Below are 16,467 nucleotides of genomic sequence, written 5' to 3'. Positions count from 1 at the left end.
CATCCACGCACCTCACACCACACACAACAACACATCACTCCACACATCACCCCACACATCCTCACACATATCACTCACACCACATCCATGGCACCCCAAAGACACCCCAGGTTTTCAGAGGAGGAGCTAAGGGTCATGGTGGAGGAAATCATCCGGGTAGACACACAGCTATTCGGATCACAGGTGCAGCAGATGGACATTGCAAGGAAGATGGAGCTATGGCGGAGGATCGTGGACAGGGTCAACACCGTGGGACAGCATCCAAGAACAAGGGATGACATCAGGGAGAGGTGTAACGACCTACCGGGGAAGGTGAATTCCGTGGTTTCAAGACACCAGTTAGCTGTACAGAGGACTGGAGGTGGACCCCCATCTCCTCCCCCACAACTAACAACATGGGAGGAGCAAGTCTTGGCAAAAATGCATCCTGAGGGCCTCGCAGGAGTAGCAGGAGGACTGGACTCTGGTAAGTCAGATCTCTACTACTATATCCCCCACCCTACCTTTATGCCATCACAAACTCCTACCCCTACCCTCACCCCCATCACTCCACCACCTCACATATACCCCACTATCACAACCCACCCATCCCAAAACCAAACCCTACATGTAACACCAATCTATGGACCCCCATCACAGACCTGCATGGACACCCATCACCACAGCATGCCCACTAGAGAGAATCACCTAGCCCACAAAATCACCACACACACAAGCCTAAGCTGCCAGGGCTATCCCAACCTTACAGGGAAACAAACCCATGCACAAGATGGCACACACAGATGCAATAACACTGCATTTTCATCCTCACAGGACCCATTCTCAACGTCACCGGAGAGGAGTTGCCACCAACATCCAGTCTCCCCCTAGAGGAGGCCCACAGTGATGACAGCATCTCTGCACGCCTGGATCAGAATGACCAACCTGGCCCATCAGGGACCTCTGGACAGTCGTTACCCTGCCACAGTCCCAACCCACCACAGAGCCTTCCCCCTCAGGAAACACCAGCACAGCAGCCACCCAGTGGGCCCATGCCACTGTCCCCTAGACACGTCAATCAGCAGTGTGTCCACCACTACAGGGACCCCAGGCAACCCCACGAACACAGGACGATCAGGGACCTGGGGTCAGTGGGCACACGGTTCAGGGGACAGAGGCACAGGACAACAGGGAGGCTGGGAGGACTGCTGTGAGACAGGGGGAGGACAGGTCCAGGGAACCCACTCTCCAGGAGGCACTCTCCAACATCCTGGGAGCATACCACCATTCCCAGGAGACCATGGGCCAGATACTGTACAAGTTGCAGGAGACCCAGCGGCTGCAGGAGGTACATACCAGGGGATCAGGGAGGACCTCAGAAACATCTACACATCCTGGTCACCATTGCAGGGGTGCTGGCAGACATGGGCAAGACCATGAGGGAGGTAGTGCCACACCAACGGACCCCTGACACTAGCCACACCGAAACACAGCCCTCCACCTCTGCCAGCGCTAGTGGACAGGAGGCCCCGCCACAGGACCAACAGGCCACCAGCACCCCACCCCCTGCAGGAGGAGAACCACCCCACAAACAGTCCCTGCGATCCAGGCAGAAGCCAGATAACATTGCCTAGACCCCCGCCAGGAAATAAGACTCTCCTGATTGTCACCCTTCTGTCCCACTCTGTCACCCTGTCCACTTTGAACTGCCATTACTCCACTTCCTATGCCCCATTGGACAATGCACCTGTGATACAAAGAGACTGGACTCGTACTGGACATTCCTCCACCATCACCTCAGCCCATGAACACTTAAATAAACACCCTTGGAACAAATAAAAATATTGAGTCTGTCAAATGATTGAATCATGTATTAGTACAACATTCTGAAAACATTGCAAGTCATATATACAGTAATGTATACATTGGTATGACCTTTAGTGGGCAGCAGTAAACATACCAGGAGCCAGAGTGGGCCACAGAGATCTGAAAAGAGAGATGCCAAAGGGGACAGTAAGTGGCCATAGATATAGGGAAATCAGGCTGCCATGTACAATGTCCAACAGAAAACTGAAATGTAAAATGAAGTTACTGTGTTTTACCTGTGTGTCACTGGAAGTACTGCTGAATTATATTACTTCTTTTGTCCACATCTTCTTCCTCTGCCTCCTCTTCCTCACTGTCCACAGGTTCCACCGCTGCCACAAGACCATCTCCAAGCTCATCCTCCTGCAGAAAAGGCACCTGCTGTCTCAAGGCCAGGTTGTGCAACATTCAACGATGATCTGGCACACCTTCTTGGGTGAGTAGTACAGGGATCCACCTGTCAGATGGAGACACCGGAACATGGCCTTCAGGAGGCCAACCGTTCTTTCAATTATCCTCCTTGTTTGCCCATGTACCTCATTGTAACGTTCCTCTGCCCTTGTCCTGGCATTCCTCACTGGGGTCAGTAGCCATGAGAGGTTGGGGTAACCAGAGTCACCTGCAAATATCGAGGCATACCTGTTAGACAAACACTAACCCTTAGGGACAACCCCATACCCAGATACCAACTTATACTGGGTGGGGACCTTGGGCTCACCTATTAGCCCCACCCGGTGCATCTGGAGTTGGCCCATCACATATGGGATGCTGCTATTCCTCAAGATAAAGGCGTCATGCACAGAGCCAGGAAACTTGGCATTCACATGGGAGATGTACTGGTCCGCCAAACACACCATCTGCACATTCATAGAGTGATAGTTTTTTCTATTCCTGAACACTTGTTCATTTCTTCTGGGGGGACAAATACTACATGGGTACCATGGGCATAAAAGTCAGATTTCACTGTGGCCAAATCCTCCACCTGGGGGAATACGATGTAGCTGTGCATGTGTTTCAGCAGGGCTGAGAACACTCTGGTCAACACGTTGGAGAACATTGGCTGAGACATCCCTGATGCCATGGCCACTGTTGTTTAGAAGGAACCACTTGCCAGGAAATGTAGCACTGACAGGACCTGCACTACAGGGGGGATACCTGTGGGCTGGCGGATAGCTGACATCAGGTCTGGCTCCAATTGGGTACACAGTTCTTGGATTGTGGCCCGATCAAGTCTGTAGGTTAGGATAATGTGTATGTCCTCCATAGTCGCAAGGTCCACCAGGGGTCTGTACACCAGAGGATGTCGCCATCTCATATTCATCCTCAGCGGCAGAAGCCTGTGGAGGAAAACGGTGAGCAGAGGGTCATAGTCACACATCAATTGAAATAATGATGCATCTTTTACTTTACAGAACCTGTATGTGAATCTGAGAGTCAGTTGCTGTGCCAATGTGATGCAGTTAGGTGCCATGGCCTGTGCCCCCCTGAAATGGCAGCTGCCTGAGCTGTGAGGAGGGACAAGTGGACATGAGGTAATTCCACTGGCCTTGTGCGCCGTTGCGGTAGGCGGTCGATGACCGCTGCGCAACATCGCACTTTTTATCATTGGGCCCTATGGGTTCCAGGAGCCAATGGCGATGTACACTGGCGGTGATGGTACGCACCGCCGTGGATGTGACCGCCATTTTCTATCTCTTCACTCACTTGCTACCTGACCTTCAACAGGAGAGGACCTACACTGCAAGTGCTGCTGTGACCTGTGTCTGGAAGCGACAATGGCTCATGTGTCTGGGGAAAGGACCCCTGCCTTCACTGCAGAGGAGTTGGAGAAACTGGTGGATGAGGTCCTACCCCAATACACTTTACTCTACGTTCCGCCAGACAAACAGGTGAGTACACTGTGAGCATGAGGCGTGGGGCATGAATGTATGGATTGCTGTGTGTGTAATCCACATGTAGGGGGGGGGTAGAGGCGTCCTGGCCAGGGTGCTGCATGTACGGTGGTCAATGTATGTGCACCAGGGGATGGGAGGGATCTGGTGGGCCATGAGTGCAACGGTCTGGACGGTTAACTAATTCCCTTTTCTGCTGTCTTTTCCATGCTGGTCAGCGCCCATCAGAAAAAGGGTATTTGGCGTGCCATCGCCAAGGAGGTGCGGACCCTGGGGGTCTTTGACAGGCGGAGCACCCACTGCCGCAAAGGGTGGGCGGACCTTCTCCGCTGGTCAAGGTAGACGGCGGAGGCCCAGCTGGGGCTGGCCTCACAACGAGGAAGGGGTGCCCGTCGTACCCTGACCCCCCTGATGTTCCGCATCCTGGCGGTGTCCTATCTGGAGTTGCATGGGCACTTGAAGGCATCACAGCAGCCACAAGGGGTGAGTACAGATTCAGTTTCATGACTGTGCGCACATTTCCGTTTACCTGGGTGGGGGATGTGGGCTGTGGGTACCCCTAGGCCAGGGCGAACATGGCAGGATAGGCTCCTTGTTGGTGGAGGCTCTGAAGCACTCCACCCCCAATAGTGTTAGTGGGCAGCTACTACTGGGCAGGGTTCTCTGGGTTTCAGGTGTGCAGCTAATGGCGTTAGGCATTGTACCCCATGGTCTTGTGTCTATCTTAGTAACTGGTAGTGCATGGCCTAGTGCATAGGGCTGCTCCCTGTGAGTTGTCTACGCCAACGGTAGTGTTGTTGCTGGCATTGACCAAGTGTATCCTCTGTCTACCCCCCACTGTTTGTTTTGTCACCCTGTCCTTGTGTGCATTACCATCATCTGGCAGAGGAGCAGAGGCACAGGTGACGGAGGGAGCTGCATCCCACATGGGCCTGGAGGCTGAATCCACCAACGGTGAGATCACCAGTGGGACGGAGGGCGAGGGGAGCGCCACCATGACGGGGACAGGAGGGGACACCACAGACAGTGACTCCTCCTCCGATGGAAGCTCCCTGGCTGTGACGGACACCTCTGTGCCCACCCCAACAACAGGTACAGCCGCCACCCCCCTACCAGCACCTCTCTCCCAGCAGCCCCTCAGCGTGTTTCCCGTGCCCGCTCACCCAGGAGGGTAGGCATCTTCTTCGCCCCAGGCACCTCAGGCCCTGTCCCAGTCAGCCCTGCTGCCCTCAGTGAGGAGGCTATTGACCTCCTGATATCCCTCACTGTTGGGCAGTCAACCATACTGACTTCCATCCAGGGTGTCGAGAGGCATTTGCAACAAACAAATGCATACCTGGAGGGCATTCACTCTGGCATGGCGGCCCAACAGAGAGCATTTCAGGCTCTAGCCTCAGCACTGATGGCAGCCATTGTCCCTGTCTCTAGCCTCCCTCCTCCAACTTCCTCTACCAAGTCCCAATCCCCTCAACCTATCCCAAGCATACCTTCAGACCAGCATTCACCCAAATCACCATACAAAAGTGGCTCAGGCAAACACAAGCACCACACTTCATCTCATGGGCACTCACACAAACACCATCCCCATGCAGACACGCCAACATCCACTGCCTCCACTGTGTCCCCCTCCTCCTCGTCATCCACCTCCCTCCTAGTAGTGTCTCCACTCACACCTGCATGCACTACATCCTCATCCGCTACCTCCATCACCAGCACGCCCATCACAACACACCCCTCACTGGCAGTCACCACCTCCACATCCATGCATGCGTCCCCTGTGTCCTCTCCCAGTGTGTCTGTGACCCCCTCCTCCCAAAGTACACAAACGCAAGCACCCACCCACCCAACAGCCATCCACCTCACAACAGCATCCAACCCATGCACCTGCACTCAAACTCAGCAGACAGACTCCTCCTATAACCAATCCCTCTTCCTTCACTCCCAAACCCTCTCCCTCTTCCCACCGCAGTGTCCCTAAGAAGCTTTTCCTGGCCTCCTTTGCCCTCTTCCCTACCCTTCCCCCCAGTCCTTCCCCCCAGGCCAGGGTGGCCAGAACCCAGCCCAGCACCTTGGCCACCAAATCGTCGTCCGCTGTGGTTCCTGCAGCTATCAAAGGCTCAAAGGGGGCACCCGTCAGCCCAGCCAGTGTGCCACCAACCCCTGCCAAGGACAAAACCATTCAGCCACCTGGCAAGGGGAAGAGGGGGACAGGATCCAGCAAGGGGAAGGAGCCACAACCACCCAGCAAGGCCACCTCAAAGACTCCCGCTGCCAGACCCAAGGTCACACCACCATCTGCCAAGTTAAGGAAGGGGCAGAAAACACCAGCCAAGGCACTTCAGGCGTCCGAGGCTGCAGGTGAAGGCCTAGTGTGTACCAGCACAACAGCTAGCACCGCCACCTGCACCGCGGCCAGCACCGCCAGCAGCCCCTCCGCTAGCACCGCCACAAGCCCCACCACCTGCACTGCCGCAAGCACCACTACTGTCAGCAGCAGCAGCCCCAGTGGGCAGCCGTCCGAGACTGCAGGAGAAGGGCTGGAGCCTCCCTTCACCACTGGCAGCACCGGCACCTGCACTACGGCCAGCACCACCACCTGCACCGCCGCTATTACTGCTGCAGGCCCCGCCACAAGCACTGCCACCTGCACCGCTGACAGTAGCACCACTGGCAGCAGCAGTAGCCCCAGTGGGAAGCCGTCCGAGGCTGCAGGAGAAGGGCTGGAGCCTCCCTCCAACACTGGCAGCACCCCCACCAGCCCCAGCACTACCACCAGTTTGCAGCCGTAGCCGTCGCCAGATGGAGTCTAGCCCTCCCTCCATGGACTATCATGCAACCTGGTCCCTGCAAATCTCGTGCCTCAGAAACCCAGGTGAGGGACTGTAAACTGCCACACACCAAGTGTTACATCACTAGGCACAAAGCCCCCTCCAGAACTAGTGGAGATATGCATCCACTAACCCTATCCTTGGCAGTATGAAGCACACTGGGCACAAAGCCCCCTCCAGAACCAGTGGAGATGTGCATCCACTCACCCAATCCTTGGCAGGATGAAGCACACTGGGCACAAAGCCCCCTCCAGAACCAGTGGCAGAAGGCATCCACTCACCCTATCCTTGGCAGGATAAAGCACACTGGGCACAAAGCCCCCTCCAGAACCAGTTGAAGAAGGCATCCACTCACCCTATCCTTGGCAGGATGAAGCAACTGGGCACAAAGCCCCCTCCAGAACCAATGGAAGAAGACATCCACTCATCCTATCCTTGGCAGGATGAAGCACACTGGGCACAAAGCCCCCTCCAGAACCAGTGGAGATATGCATCCACTCACCCAATCCTTGGCAGGATGAAGCACACTGGGCACAAAGCCGCCTCCAGAACCAGTGGAGATATGAATCCACTCACTCTATTCTTGGCAGGATGAAGCACACTGGGTACAAAGCTCCCCCCCCCCAGAACCAGTGGAGGTATGCATCCACTCACACTATCCTTAGCAGGATGAAGCACACTGGGCACAAAGCCCCCTCCAGAACCAGTTGAAGAAGGCATTCACTCACCCTATCCTTGGCAGGATGAAGCACACTGGGCACAAAGCCCCCTCCAGAACCAGTGGAAGAAGGCATCCACTCACCCTATCCTTGGCAGGATGAAGCACACTGGGCACAAAGCCCCCTCCAGAAACAGTGGAGATATTCATCCACTCACCCAATCCTTGGCAGGATGAAGCACACTGGGCACAAAGCCCCCTCCAGAACCAGTGGAGATATGCATCCACTCACCCAATCCTTGGCAGGATGAAGCACTCTGGGCACAAAGCCCCCTCAAGAACCAGTGGCGATATGCATCCACTCACCCAATCCTTAGCAGGATGAAGCACACTGGGCAGAAAGCCCCCTCCAGAACCAGTGGAAGAAGGCATCCACTTGAGAGACTGTGGCTTTGCACTCCCCAGGACCAAGCAGTGGGCAGACCACCCACTTGAGAGACTGTGGCTTTGCACTTCTGAGGAACAAGCAGTGGGCAAACCACCCACTAGAGAGACTGTGGCTTTGCACTCCCCAGGACCAAGCAGTGTGCAGACCACCCACTTGAGAGACTGTGGTTTTGCACTCCCCAGGACCAAGCAGTGGGCAAACCACCCACTGGAGACTGTGGCTTTGGACTCCCCAGGACCAAGCAGTGGGCAAACCACCCACTAGAGAGACTGTGGCTTTGCACTCTCCAGGAACAAGCAGTGGGCAACCCACCCACTTGAGAGACTGTGGCATTGCACTCCCCAGGACATCGCTGTGGGTATGGAGCCCCCTCCAGGAGCAGTGGCGTTTTACCATCTTCTGGCTGAGGTTCACCCCCCTTCACCCTCCCTCTGCGGTGCCTGTGTGTTTTCGACCTGATGCCCCTGCAGTGTTCTCTCTGTATTGAGGCAGGAGTCAAGTGTGGGCTTTGCCTATGGGTTTTGGCCCAGTGGCCCATGGACATTTTGAGTGGACAATGTGCTGCCTTCTGTACATATTGTATATTTTTGTAAATACTGTTTTTTAATTTCTTACGTATATCTGACTATTTCTAATATATCACTGATTTGACTCTATTCCTTTTGTCCATGCGTTCTTCAAGGGGGTTACGGGGTGTAAATGTAATGTTGATGCATGTGTTTGTGTTTATGGTGTTGTGGGTGAGGGTGGGGGTGAAGGGGGTGGCGTATTGCGTGTGTGTGTCACTCTCTTTTTCCTCCCCCTCCCCTGTGTACTAAGTGATCATCACCACCACCGTTGGTACTCCTGGTAAATGAGGATGTAGACCAGCATGGGGAGGACCTGCAGCTCGGGCTCCTTGGCGTTCTGGTTCTTCGTTGAGTGTCGAGAGGTGAGTGGTTTCCCTTCTGGGTACTGTTTCTGCCGTGCTTTTGATGGTGTTGGTACCGCTCCGGAAAAGCTGGAGGATGGGCGGGTTGTGATGGGGTGGGCGGTACATTGACTTCCGCCTGGCTGTTGGTGGTTGTTGCTACCGCCGTGGCGGTCGGAGTATTAAAGTGGCTGTATGTTTTGGTGGTTTCCGCCGTGGCTGTGATCCCATTTGTTTTACCGCCGGCCTGTTGGCGGTATTACTGCCGCTTTAAAACCGACCACCAGGGTTGTAATGAGGGCCTAAGTCTCTTGCAAAGTGCTGTCAGATTGTCAGATCAATGGACAAGGCACAGTGAGAGCATTAGTTGCCCAGGGTCAATCAGTTAGTTAAAGTAGTATGCCCATGATTGCAAGGCAATGATACTTGGTGCAAAGGTTATATATTTACCACTGTATTGCTTTTAGGTGACTACGCCATGTGACCGGACATCTCTCTCCTCCAAAGTAATATTCAGTCCACTTTTTTTAAATCACCCTAGCAGTTTTTACATTGAAACAAAATACTCCCAATCTTGCCAAAAAGGAAGCAGCAGAGCAGTAAGTTCAGTAAAGTGATTTGCCCAAGAGCACACAGTGTGGCCTAATAGAAGGCTGGGATTAAAAGCCGTGTTTCATAGTTCCGCATTTGCAACTAGTCCACTAGACCCGGACAGGGTTCTAAATGATTATGATCGGAAAGGGCTGACCCTTCCAGGGAATTGTCAATCTGTTATGAGCCCTGGCCAGCTTTAGAACACAGTGGGGCATATTTAGGAAAAGTGGCGCTGCACGAAGTGAAGCACCACTTTTCTTGCACCCCAGTGCCCCCCTAATGCCACTATGTGTGCGCCGTATTTAAAATACGGCGCACCATGGCGGTAGTTAGGGGACTAGCATCAGAATTTTCAAAAATGTTGACGCTAATGCAGCAAAGCACCTGCAAAGCACCCAGAGGCCCATTGTAACCAATGGAAGCCTAATTTTAATGCCTACCCTAAGCTGCTTGGAGCAAGTGTTAAAAGTGACGAACAAAATGATGCAAAGAATGGCGCAAAGAAATCTCAGAGATTTATTTGCGCCATTTTTGTGTCTCATTTAACAGAGATCGCCCCCTTTGCATACATTATGCCTGCATGCATTGTGTCACTTTGTAAATATAGGGCAGCGTTTTTGGTCTTCTAACTCCACATTTGCTTCAAAAAAATTATGCTAATGTGGCATTCAAATGGTGCTAGGGGCTCTTAAATATGCCCCACTGTTTTTTAACCATAAAGCTGAGATTAGATGTCATATATTTTAGTTCCATAGCTGAAACATACTCACTGCACCAGGTCTTGTGACTGTGGGTACTCACACATGATAAACTTAATCTCCAGTTGAGTTGTCTTTAAAGGGGTGATTTAGATAAACCTCTAAATTCTTCTCTGTGTTGCATAGTTCCTCTGCTCTCCAACAAACATCTTCTGATGTCTCTGCACACACAGTGTGCCTCCAAATGTGCAGGTGTCTCCAAAAGCACAAATTGGCCTGTGAAGGGATAATGGAATATTGGCCACCCTACTTGGCTCTTGCAGCGATGGCTGGAGACCATGATTGTGTGGCCAAGGGAAGGAGACTCTCCTGTCCTGGGACCTGCAGCACCAGGCCATGGATGTGAAGTCCAGGGCAATGGGGTCACATCCCATGAGCCTTGCAGCAGTACACCATTGGTGTAAGGCCCAGGGGATGGGACCACCCTTCACTGCGCCTCACAGCTTTGGATCATAGTGGGATGGTCCAGGGCTACATCATTCTTGCAAGGCCAATGAAAGTATGCTTCCATATTCTGGGTACCCCCATCTGGGCATTGCAGCACAAGATCATAGTTGTGAGCCCTAGGAGAGTGGAGGACCCTACCCTAGACCTCATAGCCATGGTGTAGCATTGCAAGCCCTTGGGGAGGGCCCCTATCCCATGGGCTTCATAGCCATGGTTCAATGCTGAGAGGCCTGTTGTAGATGGGCTCCCTCCGTTAATCCTTAATAGGTTTCAGCTTCTTGTGGAACTCAAGAAGTGAGGAGGATGCTCTGATGTGTTGAGGGACATTGTTGCATGTTTTGGGTGCAATGTAGGAGAATGAACGACCTCCAGTTTTGCTGTTGCAGATGCAGGGAACTAGTGGGAGTGCGGCAGAGCGTAAGTGTCTGGTGGGTTGGTGAAAGTATATGAGGCTGTTCAGGTATTCTGGTCAAGTGTTTCGTGGGGCACAGCTAGGAGCACAGACATCAGTAGTGCATCAGGTGCAGTGGCACTGGGCCCAGGGTACTTAGTGCCCAGTGTTCCTAAATGATGGCTTTATGTTACTGTGCAGCTAGTGGACGAGGGTCAGGAGGGCCCATTGCGCCATTGCTGTGCTTCTTGCCCCTCCTTCATGGACCACATAGTCAAGTTCCAGAGCTGTGAGTCCCGGGAGAGGCCCTCCCTGCCCCAGGCCCCACAGCCATGGTGACATATTTGTACCCCTATCCCCCGATGAGTTTAGCAGCCCTGGACTATGGCTGTGAGGAGCACAGTGGGGCCTGTCTCTCCAGGATGTAGCTGTCAGTAGTGCATCAGTGTAGGAGGCTGGACTGGCTTGTAGTGAGTACCAAGGGGTACTTGCACCTTGCACCAGGCCCAGTTATCCCTTATTAGTGTATAGGGTGTCTAGCAGCTTAGGCTGATAGATAATGGTAGCTTAGCAGAGCAGCTTAGGCTGAACTAGGAGACGTGTGAAGCTACTACAGTACCACTTAGTGTCATATGCACAATATCATAAGAAAACACAATACACAGTTATACTAAAAATAAAGGTACTTTATTTTTATGACAATATGCCAAAGTATCTTAGAGTGTACCCTCAGTGAGGGGATAGGAAATATACACAAGATATATATACACAATAGCAAAAATATGCAGTATAGTCTTAGAAAACAGTGCAAACAATGTATAGTTACAATAGGATGCAATGGGGAAACATAGGGATAGGGGCAACACAAACCATATACTCCAGAAGTGGAATGCGAACCACGAATGGACCCCAAACCTATGTGACCTTGTAGAGGGTCGCTGGGACTATTAGAAAATAGTGAGAGTTAGAAAAATAACCCTCCCCAAGACCCTGAAAAGTGAGTGCAAAGTGCACTAAAGTTCCCCTAAGGACAAAAGAGTCGTGTTAGAGGAATAATGCAGGAAAGACACAAACCAGCAATGCAACAACTGTGGATTTCCAATCTAGGGTACCTGTGGAACAAGGGGACCAAGTCCAAAAGTCACAAGCAAGTCGGAGATGGGCAGATGCCCAGGAAATGCCAGCTGCGGGTGCAAAGAAGCTTTGACTGGACAGAAGAAGCTGAGGTTTCTGCAGGAACGAAAAGGGCTAGAGACTTCCCCTTTGGTGGACGGATCCCTCTCGCCTTGGAGAGTTGTGCAGAAGTGTTTTCCCGCCGGAAGGACGCCCACAAGCCTTGCTACACGCAAATCGTGCGTTTGGCGTTTTTGGACGCTGCTGGGGCCCAGGAGGGACCAGGAGGTCGCAAATTGGACCTGCAGAGAGAGGGGACGTCGGGCAAGACAAAGAGCCCTCACTGAAGCAGGTAGCACCCAGAGAAGTGCCAGAAACAGGCACTACAAGGATGCGTGAAACGGTGCTCGCCGAAGTTGCACAAAGGAGTCCCACGTCGCCGGAGACCAACTTAGAAAGTCGTGCAATGCAGGTTAGAGTGCCGTGGACCCAGGCTTGGCTGTGCACGAAGGATTTCCGCCGGAAGTGCACAGGGGCCGGGGTAGCTGCAAAGTCGCGGTTCCCAGCAATGCAGCCCAGCGAGGTGAGGCAAGGACTTACCTCCACCAAACTTGGGCTGAAGAGTCACTGGACTGTGGGGGTCACTTGGACAGCGTCGCTGGATTCGAGGGACCTCGCTCGTCGTGCTGAGAGGAGACCCAAGGGACCGGTAATGCAGCTTTTTGGTGCCTGCGGTTGCAGGGGGAAGATTCCGTCGACCCACGGGAGATTTCTTCTGAGCTTCTGGTGCAGAGAGGAGGCAGACTACCCCCACAGCATGCACAAGCAGGAAAACAGTCAAGAAGGCGGCAGGATCAGCGTTACAGAGTTGCAGTAGTCGTCTTTGCTACTATGTTGCAGGTTTGCAGGCTTCCAGCGCGGTCAGCGGTCGATTCCTTATCAGAAGGTGAAGAGGGAGATGCAGAGGAACTCGGCTGAGCTCATGCATTCGTTATCTAAAGTTTCCCCAGAGACAGAGACCCTAAATAGCCAGAAAAGAGGGTTTGGCTACCTAGGAGAGAGGAAAGGCTACTAACACCTGAAGGAGCCTATCAGCAGGAGTCTCTGACGTCACCTGGTGGCACTGGCCACTCAGAGCAGTCCAGTGTGCCAGCAGCACCTCTGTTTCCAAGATGGCAGAGGTCTGGAGCACACTGGAGGAGCTCTGGACACCTCCCAGGGGAGGTGCAGGTCAGGGGAGTGGTCACTCCCCTTTCCTTTGTCCAGTTTCGCGCCAGAGCAGGGGCTAAGGGGTCCCTGAACCGGTGTAGACTGGCTTATGCAGAATTGGGCACATCTGTGCCCAACAAAGCATTTCCAGAGGCTGGGGGAGGCTACTCCTCCCCTGCCTTCACACCATTTTCCAAAGGGAGAGGGTGTCACACCCTCTCTCAGAGGAAGTTCTTTGTTCTGCCATCCTGGGCCAGGCCTGGCTGGACCCCAGGAGGGCAGCTGCCTGTCTGAGGGGTTGGTAGCAGCAGCAGCTGCAGTGAAACCCCAGGAAGGGCAGTCTGGCAGTACCAGGGTCTGTGCTACAGACCACTGGGATCATGGAATTGTACCAACAATGCCAGGATGGCATAGAGGGGGCAATTCCATGATCATAGACATGTTACATGGCCATATTCGGAGTTACCATGGTGAAGCTACATATAGGTAGTGACCTATATGTAGTGCTCGCGTGTAATGGTGTCCCCGCACTCACAAAGTTCAGTGAATTGGCTCTGAACAATGTGGGGGCACCTTGGCTAGTGCCAGGGTGCCCTCACACTAAGTAACCTTGCACCTAACCTTTACCAGGTAAAGGTTAGACATATAGGTGACTTATAAGTTACTTAAGTGCAGTGTAAAATGGCTGTGAAATAACGTGGACGTTATTTCACTCAGGCTGCAGTGGCAGGCCTGTGTAAGAATTGTCAGAGCTCCCTATGGGTGGCAAAAGAAATGCTGCAGCCCATAGGGATCTCCTGGAACCCCAATACCCTGGGTACCTCAGTACCATATACTAGGGAATTATAAGGGTGTTCCAGTAAGCCAATGTAAATTGGTAAAAATGGTCACTAGCCTGTCAGTGACAATTTGGAAACAAATGAGAGAGCATAACCACTGAGGTTCTGATTAGCAGAGCCTCAGTGAGACAGTTAGTCACTACACAGGTAACACATTCAGGCACACTTATGAGCACTGGAGCCCTGGGTTACCAGGGTCCCAGTGACACATACAACTAAAACAACATATATACAGTGAAAAATGGGGGTAACATGCCAGGCAAGATGGTACTTTCCTACAATCAGGTGCAGAGGCAGCAGGGCCTGTGAATGTTAGGAACCTAATGCACCCAAATGGCTGTGTTTTACAGTGTAGCATCATTTATGTGCATATTGGCCCTTGCCTATGTTATTATGTCATTGATCCCTTCTCCCATGCACTGCACAGCCATGATCCAGAGCTTCAAAGGCCAGGAAAAGCCCATCTCACATAGGTGTTACGGCCATGGTCCAGTGCTGAGAGTCCCAAGGAAGGGAGGCTGCTGTCATAGGGCTTGCAGCACTGGTCAATGGTTACAATATCCAAGTTCTTCTGAAGGGCATAGCTATCAATAGCTTAGCAAGTGGAGTAGGACCATGGCCTTGTGGGGTTATAGGTCCAGTGCATGCACTGTATTTTACTATCTAGTCAATCACGGCTCATTGCACCATTGATACACCACAGACCTCACTCTCCTGGGATAGCAGCTATTGTTCTCTGCTGCGAGGCCTAAATGGGTTTTGGGGGGTTGAGAGGCTGGCATCACAGCACCATGGCTGTGAGACCCAGGAGGATGAGCCCTTTTGATGGGCATACCTAACAATAGTGCAGCAGGTATAATGAAACTGGAGCCCAGGGGTATTATGGGCCCAATTTACCCAAATAATGTATGTAATTTATGCCCTGCCAGGGGAGGGGGAGAGAGAGGCCCATTTACCTTCCTCCACCTTGGCCTGTGGAACGATTGCCACACCAAGCTCCTGGTTCTCACAGCCATGCTCCAGTGTTGCAGGGGCCAAGAGAGGCCTCCTTCCCCTTGACCCCACAGCCATGGTCCATTGCTATAAAGTCTACTAAAGAAGGGTGCAGGAGTGTTCTTCATTTTAGATGTTTGTCCTCCATCTTATAGCAATCTCTTGTGGGATACCAAATGCCCAGCTTTTTTCGCTTGTCAAGAGACTGATGCAGGAAAGCAGGTTAATCAATAGGCGATGTAAAACACACAGTTTTCTGGGAAGCCTAGAGCAGCCCAGTCCAGTAGGATGTCCCAACACTAACTTTATGAGCAACCACTGTGCAGAGATGTGAAGGGAGCAGCATTTGCTAACATGGTAACTGGGAGGTAGGACTTGTCTCCCAAGAAGTGACCTACACAGGCTACCTTATTAAAATGTTTACGTTTAGGGGTGCCAAAATAAGAGAAAACTGAGAATGAAACAGCCCTGGATCCACCCTAAAACCTTTACTTTAAGAAAATGTCCAGGTAGCCAATGAGATATTGGCAGATATAGAGGAAGGGGTCCAGGAAGGACATGATTTGCCCAGGATCAAACAATTTGGTCAAGTAGGAAAACCAATATAGCAGCACAGGACTGCGTGTTTCAAAACGCATAACTTTCCTAGTATAGCACATGCTTTATGTGTTAAGGAGAATAGGGGTCTAATTTAAGAAATTGTATAATTAAATGAAAACTCCAAAATGAACTCAGTGATTTATTGGTAACCTTCATATAAACATGGTCTTGGTAAAATCACAAGTATAGTTAAATGTCCTGCTATGCAATAATGGCTTCCATACTGGGGAGAAAGCCCTAGGGAGAGGTGGATAAGGCGGAGCCTGTTCTTGACTTTTAGAAGTTAGGGATTGATTCTTGTCATCAAGGACTTCCAGCTATGGCCCAGTGCTGTGAGGTCCGGGGAAGGAAGGGCCTTCCCCCTATATCTTGCAGCACTGGACCATAGTGGGAAAGGGTGTCCCTCCCTTGAACCTCACAGAGATGGTCAAGTGCTGCAAGACTCGAGAAAGGGCCATGCCCTGGCCTTTCAGTGCTGGACCATGTGTAAGAGGCTCGGAGCGGCATTTCTCTCTTCGACTTCAGAGAACTAGTCAAGTATTGCGAGGCCCAGAGAAGTGGGCCCTAGATTTGCCTTTGATTACTTTTGAAGTTCAAGTAATAATAGTTCTAGCTACGTTTGCTGTTTGCAAACCAGTGTTAATGTCCGAAAGTTCCCAATGACTAAATAAATGAATGGGCCATTGTAGAATATCTCACTGCCACTATTTTCTTTCACTAAAAGCACTGCACTGTTTTAATCAGCATGATGTTTGTCTCTATTACCTTGCAAGATAATCAAATGCTTTTCCTGCTTAGAGGCTGGTGCCCTGTGAAACAATTGAGGTCCACCAGAGAGGCCTACACCCATTGTGCAGACTTACTTCTACACAATTTGTCTCTGTTTTACACACACATCCAATGTGAGAGCTTTTACTTTGTTGACGAGGCAAGGATTTCCTG

The sequence above is a fragment of the Pleurodeles waltl genome, chromosome 8 (genome assembly GCF_031143425.1).
Source record: "Pleurodeles waltl isolate 20211129_DDA chromosome 8, aPleWal1.hap1.20221129, whole genome shotgun sequence".
Lineage (NCBI taxonomy): Eukaryota > Metazoa > Chordata > Amphibia > Caudata > Salamandridae > Pleurodeles > Pleurodeles waltl.
Note: the sequence above shows the minus strand (reverse complement) of the source record.